The sequence below is a fragment of the Poecilia mexicana genome, unplaced genomic scaffold, assembly GCF_051168715.1.
Source record: "Poecilia mexicana isolate PSO_F unplaced genomic scaffold, ASM5116871v1 scaffold_19, whole genome shotgun sequence".
Classification (NCBI taxonomy): domain Eukaryota; kingdom Metazoa; phylum Chordata; class Actinopteri; order Cyprinodontiformes; family Poeciliidae; genus Poecilia; species Poecilia mexicana.
Genome location: NW_028263388.1, coordinates 23,983,887 through 23,997,916, shown reverse-complemented (window position 1 = coordinate 23,997,916; position 14,030 = coordinate 23,983,887). Strand labels below are relative to the sequence as shown.

General features: G+C 41.1%; 1 long non-coding RNA gene across 1 annotated transcript; it reads left to right on the top strand.

Annotated features, from left to right (window-relative positions):
- The first annotated feature begins 10,008 nt into the window (after positions 1-10,008).
- LOC148153758 (uncharacterized) lies at positions 10,009-11,371 on the top strand. The gene is made up of 4 exons (XR_015761519.1): positions 10,009-10,125; positions 10,799-10,842; positions 11,073-11,140; positions 11,250-11,371. It is a non-coding gene; the product is annotated as an uncharacterized LOC148153758 (long non-coding RNA).
- Positions 11,372-14,030: the final 2,659 nt, after the last annotated feature.

Sequence of the window (14,030 nt, the reverse complement as noted above, 5' to 3'; positions counted from 1 at the left end):
CATTAGCTGCAGCATCAAGATCAAAGTTACATCTTACATGCCCGATGTGGAGAAGCTGTCCAGTGATGTCCATAAACAGAAGGCACATTAAACACAATCCTGTCAAAGATGCATATATTTAGTAATAAAGTGGTTGTTTTCATAAAATGATTAGTGATTTTTGTCAGTATACACCGTGTTTCCCCGATAGTAAGACACCCCCGATTGTAAGACGTATCGGGGGTTTCAGGGGGGTCGGCTAATTTAAGCCATACCCCGAAAGTAAGACATATGTCTTACTTTCGGGGTACATCTCTCATCTAGCTGCGCGCCGCCTCCTGCCCACGCCTGCGCCGTCCCCCTCTCCATACGTCACCGCGCCGTCCCCCTCTCCATACGTCGCCGCGTCTGCCACCTCCCTCTGATCTTAATGAGCGCCGCCTCCTGCCCACGCCTGCGCCGTCCCCCTCTCCATACGTCACCGCGCCGTCCCCCTCTCCATACGTCACCGCGCCGTCCCCCTCTCCATACGTCACCGCGCCGTCCCCTGCACTTGTCACTGCCACCTCCTGCTTAAAATTCGACAATTTTTTTCCAATATAAGACATACCCCGAAAGTAAGACATAGTGGGGCTTTTGGGGATAAAAAGAAAGTAAGACACTGTCTTACTTTCGGGGAAACACGGTATTTAGAATGACACATAGCGATATTATTGTGTTTTGTTGCTCTGGTCCAAGGATGGCTGCATTTCAAAAGAGAAGAGGATGCTGCTACGTTTTACCATTGCACCGACTTGCTTGGCATTTGCACAGAAATCAAGCTTAAAGTGTATTAATTTAATTTTATATACTTTACTTTTTCAAAAGGCTGCTGTTTTATTTCATAACTGCAGGTTGCGTTTTATTGCACTCCGTGTGTTGCCCAGATAAGCGGCACGTTAAGCACGTTCCGTTTTGTTGTTTTTTAGATCACACACTTAACGTGATTATTTACACAGAGCGATCGATGTCATGCAAACTGCATTTGGGAGCAGATTTTTCGAGTTCCAAAAGGAAAAAATGATCCTTTCCCTGTTAATCTTCATAATAAAAATGACATCAAAAATCTGATTCTTTATTGCATTTCTTTAATTTTATCAATGCAACAAAACATAAAATATTAATATTGTAACGGAAGGTAAACTTAAAGCACCATCGTACAACAGAGTCAGGTGGTGCATCGTTCTTTCCAGGACGCAGAGCAGGGAAAATAAACATTTAATCATAATTGCTAATTATGTATGCAGTAGTCATTTTGATAATAGGTTAATATAAACTCTTAAAGCCTGTGTTGCCTTCATTATGAGCCTTATATAAGGCTTTTCATTTTTTCAGACAGATTTGTTTTTTTTGGTCCAATATGGCTCTTTGAACTTTTTGGGTTGCCGACCCCTGCAATAGGCAGCTTGTTTCACTTGTAGCATGGGAAAATACCTTGTACCAAGTTAAGTAGTCTACCAGTAGAACTAGCACATTTATACTGACATTAAGAAAAGATTTACTTAAAACAAGCTCCTTTAATTTGCTGCAACGTTACTTGTAAGTTAGTTTTGGCTTTTTTCAAGTGTACTAAGAAATTGGCGGTGGAACTAGACCAAAAATATTTGGAAAGATTTTGCATTTTTTGCAGAGTATATCTCTCATTGATTACACTTATGGAATCTCATTACTTTTGCATCAGATATCTGGTGTTTGGTCCGTTTTAATCATAAAATACATAGATAGTAATCAACACACTGCTGTTTGCATGCAGCTTTCTGAGGCAATATGTTTTCGTGCAAGAGCGTGTGTATGGAGGTGGGGGTAGGGATCCAAGCAGAAACATTTTTGAAAAAACATCCTCTTTTTAAGTGTCGTGCAAAGATAAGAATACTAAGGAAAAGTTGCCCAAAATAAGTAAACATTAACAATGCACTACAGGACAACATAAAGTCATTTTCAGCCTTATTGACTGAACACATTTTTTTGCACTTTTTATTTTTATTCAATCCCTGGCAACAAAACAACATTTATACCAATTTGATATCCTATGAACGATATTTCTTTCCATAGAAAGCAGAACATGGTGTGACGGAACAACGGAGTCTTCTTACCATTGGGAAATCTTCTCTTTAGTTGTGATTTGGTTACGCCCTAAAGTCAGTCAAAATGAAATGGATTAAAACTGTTTTAATTGGGGAAGTCTTAGCAAAAACTGAATTAACAGCCATATTTGGGGGAGGAGGAGAGTCTCTGAAAACAGTACCATGAAGAAACAAGGACATTATGAACATGCCTATATACCACCTGTGAATCATTAAATTCCCCAAATACACCACTTTTATAAATTATACTTTTTTTTCATGTACACACTTAATATACTTTAAGAAGCATTAATATGGACAGTGGAGGCTACAGTCTTTATAGATTGCAAGCTAGCCATTAGCATGCCAAGTAGCATGATACCGAGGTATTTTTGCTCAAGCTGAGTTATCTATCAAATCTTTTAGATATATTAAACAAATAATTCTTGAATACTGAACCACAATTATTTATAGCCACTGTATCTCTGTACTTATATTTTTTATGTTTTATTATCCTTATCATAAACCAGAGTTAAAGTAATCTACATGGGAAAAATGTATCATTTAACCATCTCTCCAGTCTTTTAAGCCTCTTCACAACAAAAAGTAAAAATAAAACCGAACATTTCTGCTTTTCTTAGACTTCCTCAATACTCTCATCCTGTTTGTGACACGCTAGTTCAGTCCCTGTGAGCTGGTTATCATAGATGCATGTCATATGTTGCTTTTTTCTTGTTGAAGCAGAAAAGAAAAAATAAATCACAAATAAGCTGACAGATTTTAGCTGAATTATATTTTTATAAAAATGTCAACACTAAGACTGATTTTGCCTAAATAATTGGAGGCTTGCAGCAGGTTCATCTGCTGGTAGATGATATGTTGTTCCGTTTAACTTCTCGGTCGTGTCTCAAACTTTTGTTGACTAATTTAGCCCTCAGCTCAGGAAGTGAACCTCCCCACTTGCTGCTGCTCATAAGTGATAAAGCTTACTCACTTTTTTTTTCGGTTTCAGGTCTCCCACTCCTCACCCATCACCCAGCTGTGAGCGTGCATGACAAATATAAAACGTCCAACCTTTTCTGGAGCTTGCTGTTTGATTTCTGTCAAGCAAAGACGGGCAAGAAAAGCTGGAGAAATATCAGAGATCATTGGTTTATGCTGCTGCAGTATGTAACTTTTATGAAAAACACTTTTTACATATTTGTTAAAACTCTCACCATATTGCGACAGTCCAGTATGAGATAAATAACCTGAAAAAAAACTCAGGATCTCAGTGCAGCTAATCATAAGTGTGTTTATGCTAGTTAGCATGGCCCCTGATGAAGGCAGAGAAAGTATTTTTCTTTAACAGTAAATTGTTTCTCTGCCAATCACACACTGAGCAGTACTTACATGAGCCTGATTGACAGCACTAAGACATTTCTCCTGGCTCTGATTGGTTGTTTTTCCCAGGAGTGGTGCATTTCTACAGATGACAATAACAACACAGAGAGGAGGTGGAGAAGCATTCACAAATTATCTGCGTCATAACAAACTTTCATGACACAAAGTCAGTTTTAGCATATATAAAACAAAACATTTTTTTAAATAAATGTTCAATAGTGAAACTTTAAGGGCAGATTTTAAATGTTAAATGCTCCACAAGCCCCCCTGTGAACTATTAGTGCATGGTCTACGTCAGAGCTCTTCAACCGTGGTCCTCATGGCCCTCTGTCCTGCATATTTTAGATGTTTCACCTGGTCTACTGGGTAAATATCAGTAAATATCAGGCTTCTGCAGCAACTGGAGACTTACTAAAGGGGTAATGTAATTATTTAAATCAGTTGGGCCAGAATGGGGAACATGTAAAGCTTGTGCACCAAGGATGAGGACCTTTGCTCTACATAGTGTCTGTCACATTTTGTCACATTGCATCATTAATCTTCAATCCCCAGCCTATTCTAGGTTATATGACAGACCAACAAAAATAGACCACAACTAGAATGCAAAAACATTATTTAAAAAAAAAATTCTAAGAAATCCATGTTATAGCTGAAATTATCTTCCAGTGCAACTGGTACTTTTCATCAATATTAATAATTATTGAATCAAAGCTAGCTCTGATATCTCGCTGAAAGTTACTTGTCAATTAATTTAGTCTTATTTCAAGTGTATTAAAATATTTGCATTAGAAATTTGAAAGAAAATACTTTTTAAGATGTTGTGCTTTTACATTGTATGCAGCAGAAGAAAGTTGTAAGTATGTAATTATGCATATATTTCGGAAAGTTATTTTATAAAATATTCACTACAACAAATTTAATAAGTGCAGCAGGTAATTGTCTTCAGCCCCCTGAGTTCCTGAACCACTTTTTACTGCGGTTTCAGCAGGAAGTCTTTCTGGTTTCCCCTCTACACGCTTTGCACAACCAAATACAGAAGTTTGAACCATTTATTTTTGCAAAACACCTCAAGTTCAGTCAGCATGGATGGAGAAGTCGCAACTACATTTAAGTCTGAGCTTTGATGGGTCCATTTTAACACATGTATAAGCCCTAATTTAAACCCTTTAGATGTGTGTGTGTGTGTGTGTGTGTGTATATATATATATATATGTGTATATATATGTGTATATATATATATATATATATATATATATATATATATATATATATATATATATATATATATATATATATATATATAATTCCCTTCTCACCCTCCGTGGGTGGTCTCTTTCATCCTCTGAGCTCGGGTCCTCTACCAGAGGCCTGGGAGCTTGAGGGTTCTGCGCAGTATCTTGGCTGTGCCTAGAACTGCACATTTCTGGACTGAGATGTCTGATGTTGTTCCTGGGATCTGTTTGAGCCACTGCTCCAGTTTGGGGGTGACTGCCCCGAGGGCCCCGATGACCACAGGCACCACTGTGGTCTTCACCTTCCAGGCCTTCTCCAGTTCCTCTCTGAGGCCCTGGTATTTCTCCAGTTTCTCCTTTTTCCTGATGTTGTGGTCACTTGGTATTGCTACATCCATCACAACGGCTTTCCTCTGTTCTTTATCCACCACCACAATGTCCGGTTGGTTCGCCATTACCATCTTGTCTGTCTGGATCTGGAAGTCCCACAGGATCTTAGCTCGGTCATTCTCCACCACCTTTGGGGATGTTCCCCACTTTGATCTCGGGGCTTCGTGTATATATATATATATATATATATATATATATATATATATATATCGTCTGAGACATGCCGGCTCAGACGTCGCCCGGCCAAACAAGGTCTGCGTCAGGTGCTGGGGAACCAGAGCACCTTGATGAAAAATGGGCTACTGGAACAAGACGGAAATGGGCGAGAGACGAAAACATGGATCTGTTGGAATGCTACTACTCAAGTAACCCTAGTCAGAGGGGTTACATGCAAAGACTGAGGGTGGAATGGTTACTTCGACACCCACAGTCTACAATGACTGCCAAACAACTAGTAGCTCAGTGCTCCAACATCCGCAAACGGCAACTGCTATCACAACTTGAGATTGACGAGGTACAACACAAATGCTACGGCATAAGGGAGGAGCCCAAAGGTAAGGTCAGGGGGGAGTTAACTACTCCCCACCCCGAGACTGGGTATGCAGCCCCAGTAATGAACGAACTATCAAAGCTGAACGAGACAGCAACTGACCTGAGAGAGAGAATCGTGGCCCGAATGAACACCAGGCAACCCCGACGCCAATTACAACGGCTGAGTGAAGTACCATCAGAAAGTCTCATTGAAGATGTGAATGCAGCATTGAGAACAATCCCTACCAACACCATAACAGAAACCAATGAGCTGATATACAACTCAGCATCAGTGATCCTTGAAATGCTCGGCTATAAGAGCAACCATGAGACCCAATATCCATCATGGAAAAGACGGTTAGAGGCTAAGATCAAGATAACAAGGAGGGAAGTGAGCCAGCTGTCAGAGCTCCTAAGGGGTGCAATGAAAAGATCAGTACCCAAGAAGTACAGCCAGATGCCCATACCTGAAGCACTCGAAACTGCCAAACAAAGGCTCCAAGCCTTGGCCAGCCGCCTAAAGAGATACACAAGAGAGAATGAAGCCAGGAGGATCAACCGGCTCTTCTCCACCCAACCAGCTAAAGTGTACTCTCAATGGCAGGGTACTAACAACAGAGCAGACCCACCAAGGCTGGAGACTGAACAATACTGGAAAGGCATATGGGAAAGGGAGGCGTCCCACAACAGCAAGGCACAGTGGCTAACCTCTCTACGAGAGGACCACAGCAACCTCCCTGAACAAGCCCCGGTAACCATCACTGTGGCAGATGTCCAAGAAAGAGTCTCGGGTATGAAAAACTGGACAGCACCAGGGCCTGACATGATCCATGCCTACTGGCTAAAGAAACTCACTGCCCTCCATGAGCGACTGGCAGCTCAACTGAACCAGCTGCTACAGAATGGGACTCACCCTGAATGGTTAACTGAAGGGCGCACAATCCTGATCCAGAAGGATCCCTCAAAGGGTTCAGTCCCATCCAACTATCGGCCAATAACCTGTCTCTCTACAACATGGAAGCTCATGTCAGGCATCATAGCGGCTAAGATAAGCGGACACATGGATAAATACATGAGCACGGCACAGAAGGGCATCGGCATAAATAGTAGAGGAGCCAAACACCAACTCCTTGTAGACCACACAGTCGCCCGAGACTGCAAAACCCGACACACCAACCTGTGCACCGCTTGGATTGATTACAAGAAAGCCTATGACTCAATGCCACACACCTGGATCATTGAATGCTTAGAGATGTACAACATCAATAGGACTCTAAGAGCCTTCATTGCAAACTCGATGGGGCTGTGGAAAACCACCCTTGAAGCCAACTGCAAACCGCTTGCACAAGTGTCCATCAAATGTGGCATATACCAAGGAGATGCTCTGTCCCCACTGCTGTTCTGCATAGGCCTGAACCCCCTCAGCCAAATCATCAACAAGACTGGCTACGGATACCGACTTAAGAATGGGGCCACAATCAGTCACCTCCTCTACATGGATGACATCAAGCTGTACGCCAAGAGCGAGCGAGACATCGACTCACTGATCCACACCACCAGGATCTACAGCACTGACATTGGGATGTCATTCGGACTAGAGAAGTGTGGCCGGATGGTTACAAAGAGAGGGAAGGTCGTCCGCACAGAAGGGGTCTCACTCCCAGAGGGAACGATAGCAGACATAGAGCACAGCTACAAGTACCTGGGAATACCACAAACAAATGGCAACCTCGATGAGGTCACAAGGAAAGGAGCCACAGCCAAATACCTCCAACGAATAAGGCAAGTCCTGAGAAGCCAGCTCAATGGCAAGAACAAGATCCGTGCAATAAACAGCTATGCCTTACCAGTAATCAGATACCCTGCCGGAATAATTAGCTGGCCAATGGAAGAGATGAAGGCCACGGATGTTAAGACTCGGAAGCTACTAACCATGCATGGAGGGTTCCACCCCAAATCCAGCACCCTGAGACTGTACACGAGCCGTAAGGAAGGAGGCAGAGGACTAGTGAGTGTGAGAGCCACTGTCCAGGATGAAACATCTAAGATCCATAAATACATCAAGGACAAAGCCTCAACGGACGATGTGCTCAGCGAATGTCTCAGGCAATGGGGAACAGAGGACGAGGTGCTGGAGGAACCATCATGGGAAGACAAGCCCCTACATGGGATGTACCACCGACAAATAACTGAAGTGGCTGATATCAGGAAATCCTACCAATGGCTGGAGAAAGCTGGACTCAAGGACAGCACGGAGGCCCTCATCCTGGCCGCCCAGGAACAGGCCCTGAACACCAGAGCAATAGAGGCTCAGATCTACCACACCAGACAAGACCCAAGGTGTAGGTTGTGCAAGGAGGCCTCTGAGACAGTCCAGCACATAACAGCAGGGTGCAAGATGCTGGCAGGGAAAGCGTACATGGAACGACATAACCAAGTGGCGGGCATAGTATACAGGAACATCTGTGCAGAATATGGACTGGAAGCCCCGAGATCAAAGTGGGGAACACCCCCAAAGGTGGTGGAGAATGACCGAGCTAAGATCCTGTGGGACTTCCAGATCCAGACAGACAAGATGGTAATGGCGAACCAACCGGACATTGTGGTGGTGGATAAAGAACAGAGGAAAGCCGTTGTGGTGGATGTAGCAATACCAAGTGACCACAACATCAGGAAAAAGGAGCATGAGAAACTGGAGAAATACCAGGGCCTCAGAGAGGAACTGGAGAAGGCCTGGAAGGTGAAGACCACAGTGGTGCCTGTGGTCATCGGGGCCCTCGGGGCAGTCACCCCCAAACTGGAGCAGTGGCTCAAACAGATCCCAGGAACAACATCAGACATCTCAGTCCAGAAATGTGCAGTTCTAGGCACAGCCAAGATACTGCGCAGAACCCTCAAGCTCCCAGGCCTCTGGTAGAGGACCCGAGCTCAGAGGATGAAAGAGACCACCCACAGAGGGTGAGAGGGGAATTTTATATATATAGAGCCACTAAAGTTTAGGTACTCTCTGACCTTAAATGTTTGGGTCATTGTCTCTTGGATCGAAGGATCTCGCCTAAAGAGGCCTACATGTGTACATGTGAAGTGTGTGAATGGATGTAACTCCCCCCAAGGAAACGAGTCAAGGCTGCACTGTAGGTGTTAGAGAGATGAAACTAAAGGACATCTCTTCTGTTTAGTGTCAATTTTAAGTATTTTTAAAAAGGAAACCTATTTTGCTATGTTGCACTGTATGGGCAACTAAACCTTAATCTGTACCAACCATCCAGACCATTCAGGTCTTCTGGTTCAAGTCTACTTTAAATCCAAACAGAAACTAAACATTGAGAGGCAGCACTTAGTTTTTTTCTTCACTAATTAATTAATTCCAATCTGGTTTGTAACTTGTCATTACTTCAATTTATTACTGCCTATCTCCAGCAGTCATTCAGCGAGAAACAGTGTACAACCAGGACAGGTTGCCAGTTCATCACAAGATAAACAACCTTGCATTTTGAGAGAACAATTTACTTAAGAGTTGTATTTTTTGGGCTGTGGGAGGAAACCCGAGTATCCAGACCGTACCCATGCATGAATGGGGAGAACATGCACACTCCATGGAGAAAGACCCCAGACTGGGATTCAAACCTAAAACCTTCTTGCTGCAAGGAGACAGTTAGAAACTAAAGTGCAACCTAAGTACTTGTCGGGCTTAGAGACCACAGCCACCAACAAATAGCTGGAATTTGCAAAAACATGAAACCCTCTTAAAAACACTTAGAACTGTTTAAACTATTTTAAACACAAAGTATACCTTAATTTTCATGAATAAACACTGTGTAAACAAGTTTATTAGTATTGAGAAAGCTAATAGTTTTCCTAATTTTCATTCCTGGGCGTACCGTCAGTCAGTGCCAATAAATGGTGCACCTGTATTGGCTGTTTCGCAAACAGCGAGTAACGAGTAACATTATTAATAATTTCCAACTGACTGTTTTCATATTCATGCTTTTATTTTGAAGGTATTTTATGCAGTTTCCTCTTCCTTCTTCACGTTCTAGACCCGATTTGCATAATGGCGGAGAAGCAGTCACTGAAGATGTGAGTAATGTTAGTAATCATGTGATATGAATGTGTTAATGTGAATTACCACTTCTGACGGTGCTGTTTGGCTGCCGGTGTATGTTTGTAGTCTTTAAACTATCTCTTTGTTGTTAGTATGGGCGTGATTTAGCATAGAAGCTAACTTCGCCGTTAGCCTTGAGCCATTAATCTTGATCCGTTAGCCAGACAGTGTTCAGGCTAAAACAGCATTTATGACAAAGGAAGTTAATACTGAGAAATAGGTTTATTTACTCACATGTTTATTTTCTGTATTTCATTTACTACAGTAGTAAATAACAGCTGTTTTTTATTGTATTCTCAGAAACTGCTCTGTTCTGTAACAGAATGCACGGGTGTAACCCCAGTTCTTCAAAAAGCCTTCATAAATCTATTGATGACCACACTGAAAGAAAAAGGATTTTGAGGTTTGTAAATACAATCCATTTTAATCACTTAAAATTATATAAGGTAACAAATCAACTTTATTATAGGTGGTAAATCCTGTTAACAGTACCTATTTGTGAATAGTAAAAATTGCAATAAAATCAAATCTGGCGTTCTACGTTCTGGCGCATACTGCGCATGCGCCAGAACGTAGGTTTTTGGTTTACAATGCGCTCAAAGCGGTTCAGACAACTGCCACTTCCACTGACTATGGAGCCAACACATCAAATGTAAGTAAAACTATTATTTACTATTTGTTTTGTGTCGCTAATATAAATGTTGACTTATTTGATGACTCACAAGAGTTTCCAGAGTGTATAATATAATGTACCATGTACGTATTTGAAGCAGAAAATTTGAATCAGTGACTACAGTTGCTCTTTTCTTTTGTTTGTGGCGGATTGTTTAAATCGTAAGGATATGTAACTTTAATGTAAAATAGTCGTTAAGGTCGTTAATGTAAAATAGTCGTTAAGTCGTTAAAATAGTCGTTAAGTCGTAGCACTTTGTTTCAGCCAGGAATCGTTCACCAACATTCCTGTTTGCCCCACTTAAAGATGCATCTGTTCTGATTCTTACGGAAGACAATTAGGGCCACTTTTTTCTCTCTCAGAATTTTGACATTAGTACTGCTTTTTCGTTATTTATTTACAGATATTCAGCAACTTCCTGGACTCCTCAAGAAGCTGTCAGCAGAGGTAAAATGATTACTGAAAAACTGTCAAGTAGAAGTACATCTGCATCATTAGAGTTATTTAATTACACCATTTCAAGTCTCAGTACTATTTTTAGAAAATGATTTAACTAAAATAAAAGTATAAAGTAGGGCTGCAACCATTCCTTGAATGATTCGATTATCTCAATTATTAAAATTCCTCTGAAAATATATTTGCCTCGAAGTTTCATTAAATTATGTTTTACTATTTAGCGCACTGTGTTCCAGCCGGGTCATTATTTGCTTTGGGCAGCGCTCTCACTTCCTCCGATGAGTTGCTGGTAAGTACTAAGTGTTAGCAGCATAATGTCCAACTTTTAAGGTCAGTCTGTGAGGATTTTATTGATTTATGATAATGTCTGGGTTTTATTGTTTTCGGTGGACCAATAGGCATCCTTAAAACGACTGGCGCGATACCTGGTGTACGGCAGCCTTTCTCCTCCCGGAACTGCTGCGTGGTGGCCGGTTCAGAGCAAACGGCATGGAGGAGTCCTGCAGGTGTATTTATACAGGTGAGTTGATAGATTGAACACTGAGGTCGGCTGCACTGTAGTTGATGCTTAACGTAAGTGTAGCTTTATGGACAAACTGGAAAATAAATTTCATATTATTCTGGTCTCAGCCAATGAGTGGCAGAGTGCATCGTGGTTCATAGCTGGTAGATGTGTTTCTGTGTGGCGAATGAAGGCGTCGAATCCGCTCGTTTACATGGACATAAAAGCTATAAATTGCTGGGTGAAGTGAGAGTTCATCTATTATATTGACTGAAGATGAATATGTGAAATAAAAGCTGGAGTATAGACATTTGTGAGCCTGCCTCTTAATTATTAAATTTGATATAATTTCAGATTTTTGTATAAACTTTCTTCAGGTTAACTTAGAAAGTGAGCTACTATTGTTACAGGTTAATTTTCTAAACTAGAAACGTAACTGGTAGTGATGCCAGTGTATTATAAGTGTATTATAAGCCTGGCGGCCCGCCATGCTTTACTAGCCTCGCCGCCAGGCTAAGCGTTAATTGTTTACGTTTCTAGGAAAATTAAAAGAAAAGAAAACAAAACAAAAATCTTTTTTTTTTTTTAAGCTGGGCTACAAGCGTCTCTTTTGCTGTTAGCATTTCACTAGCAGAGCAGATTAATTCCTAAAGGATAGGTTTATAATAGATAGGTTTATAGTTTAGGCATTTAAAAGCCGACAGCGCAGACCAATCACACAGCTGGCGCCTCTGCACTTTGCCTCGCGCTGCCGCTGCCTTACCTCAGCGGGATCGCGCGCGCCTCCTTTCACTCAAACTGTACTCAGGCTGACCTGTATGGATATTTACATCAACTTACTGTGAGGAATTATGATCCTTTGGAGAACTCTAGGTAAGAGTTTAAAACCCGCCGCGTTAGCTCTGGTTGCGCAGCTCAATGTGAAACGCAGGAATAACTTGTAGCGAATTCAGAGGTCGCGTTGTGGAGCGGTGAGAATGATTTATCTTTGTGAACGAACAGTTATATGCGCCGTTTACATCTCAGCACGCTGCCCAGTGTGTGGCTCTGTGTCTGTCTTCCCTGTAAAGTTTATGTCTGCGGTCCCGGTTGGCCGGAGCGTTTGTGGATAACGAGCAGCGCTAACCTAATCATGCAGGTTCAGCCTGGTGAGGAGCTTTAACGCTCTCCTTGGAGTCACGCTTAACGCTGAAAATATTATTATTTTTAGTATTATTTTTCCGGTTACACGATGCATCAAACCATATCAAATGCGATGTCTACTTAGAGTTAATCCGCGCGGCCGCACGGAGAACTGAGAAACTCGTGACCATCAGACACAGTCGAGTCCCATAAACTCGACCAACCAGAATAGTTTCTGTGACGATTAAAAACTCAACAGACACGAAATAGAAGAGCTACTAAAGCCACATTAGCAGCATTGAATTAAATCTCCTGTTTGTTGTGCATTTCTGCATAGTGCAGCAGATTACCTCATCATGCAGGGCCGGTCCAAGGCTGCATGAGGGCTTGAGCAGAATTTGACTTAGGGGCCCCTTTTGTTGCTAAAAATATCAGCACCTCTAACAGCTTCTGTGTTAGATTTAGTGAAATATGGGAGAAGGGAGTAGTTTAATTGGTCAGCCTAAAAAGCAATAAGTTATCATCGCAGTTTACTAAATTGGATTTGTAAATTCAAAGATTAAACTCACAGCATCAGATTGTTGCTATGGTAACAAAACAATCTAACTATGAATATTGTTCTTTGAAGTTTTACAAAGTAAACTTGCCAGCTCCTTAAAATCTTGTATTTAAATATTAAACAATTTAAAATCATTTAATTTATGTATGCCTAAACAATTGAATAAAATTTAACAGCATTGATAATTTCAATAAACAAGTATTACATTTGTATCTGTGGTCTGTTTTAATATATAAGCATTTATGGGGCCCCTGAAGCCCTTGGAGGCCTGATGGAGCCGCTGACTTAATTTGGATTAAACAGAAGTGCAAATTTGTTGTTTTTAGACTAGTTGTGGGTTTAAATAGCATTTCACTTGACATCTTTTCCCGTAACATATAATTAAACTGTAATACTTTTACATTTCCTGTCAACTTAACATCTTTTAATACAAAAACATGGTGGACCGCCGGTGGACCGACCACCGGTCCACCGGCGGTGGACCGGTGGTCGGTCCAGAAAACCTGGATATCAACATCCAGGTTTTCTGGATGTTGATATCCAGAAAACCTGGATATCAACATCCAGGTTTTCTGGGGGAAACCCTGGATGCTCAAATATCAAAAAATTGACTGATGTTGATATCTTATAGTAACACTGCTGTTATGTTAGATTTAATAATGTTTTATTTAATAATTTTTTTTTAATCCGATTTCTCGATCAATCGTAAGAATAATTGATAGATTACTCGATTACTAAAATAGTAGTTTATAACAGCCCTAGTATAAAGTATATCTACTAGAAACTACTGGTGGAATTTATTTTTGTTGGATTTTTATCCATCGAACAGATTCTTAAATGTTTCTTTGGAGTAATTCTTACATCAGCCTTTAAAGATTTAAATATGTCTAACTGTTTCCATTTATCACATTACACATTAATACAACAAAAGATGAACAGGACAAGAATATCTAATCATTAATTTTCTGAAATAAAATAACAGTTTTTGATCAATAA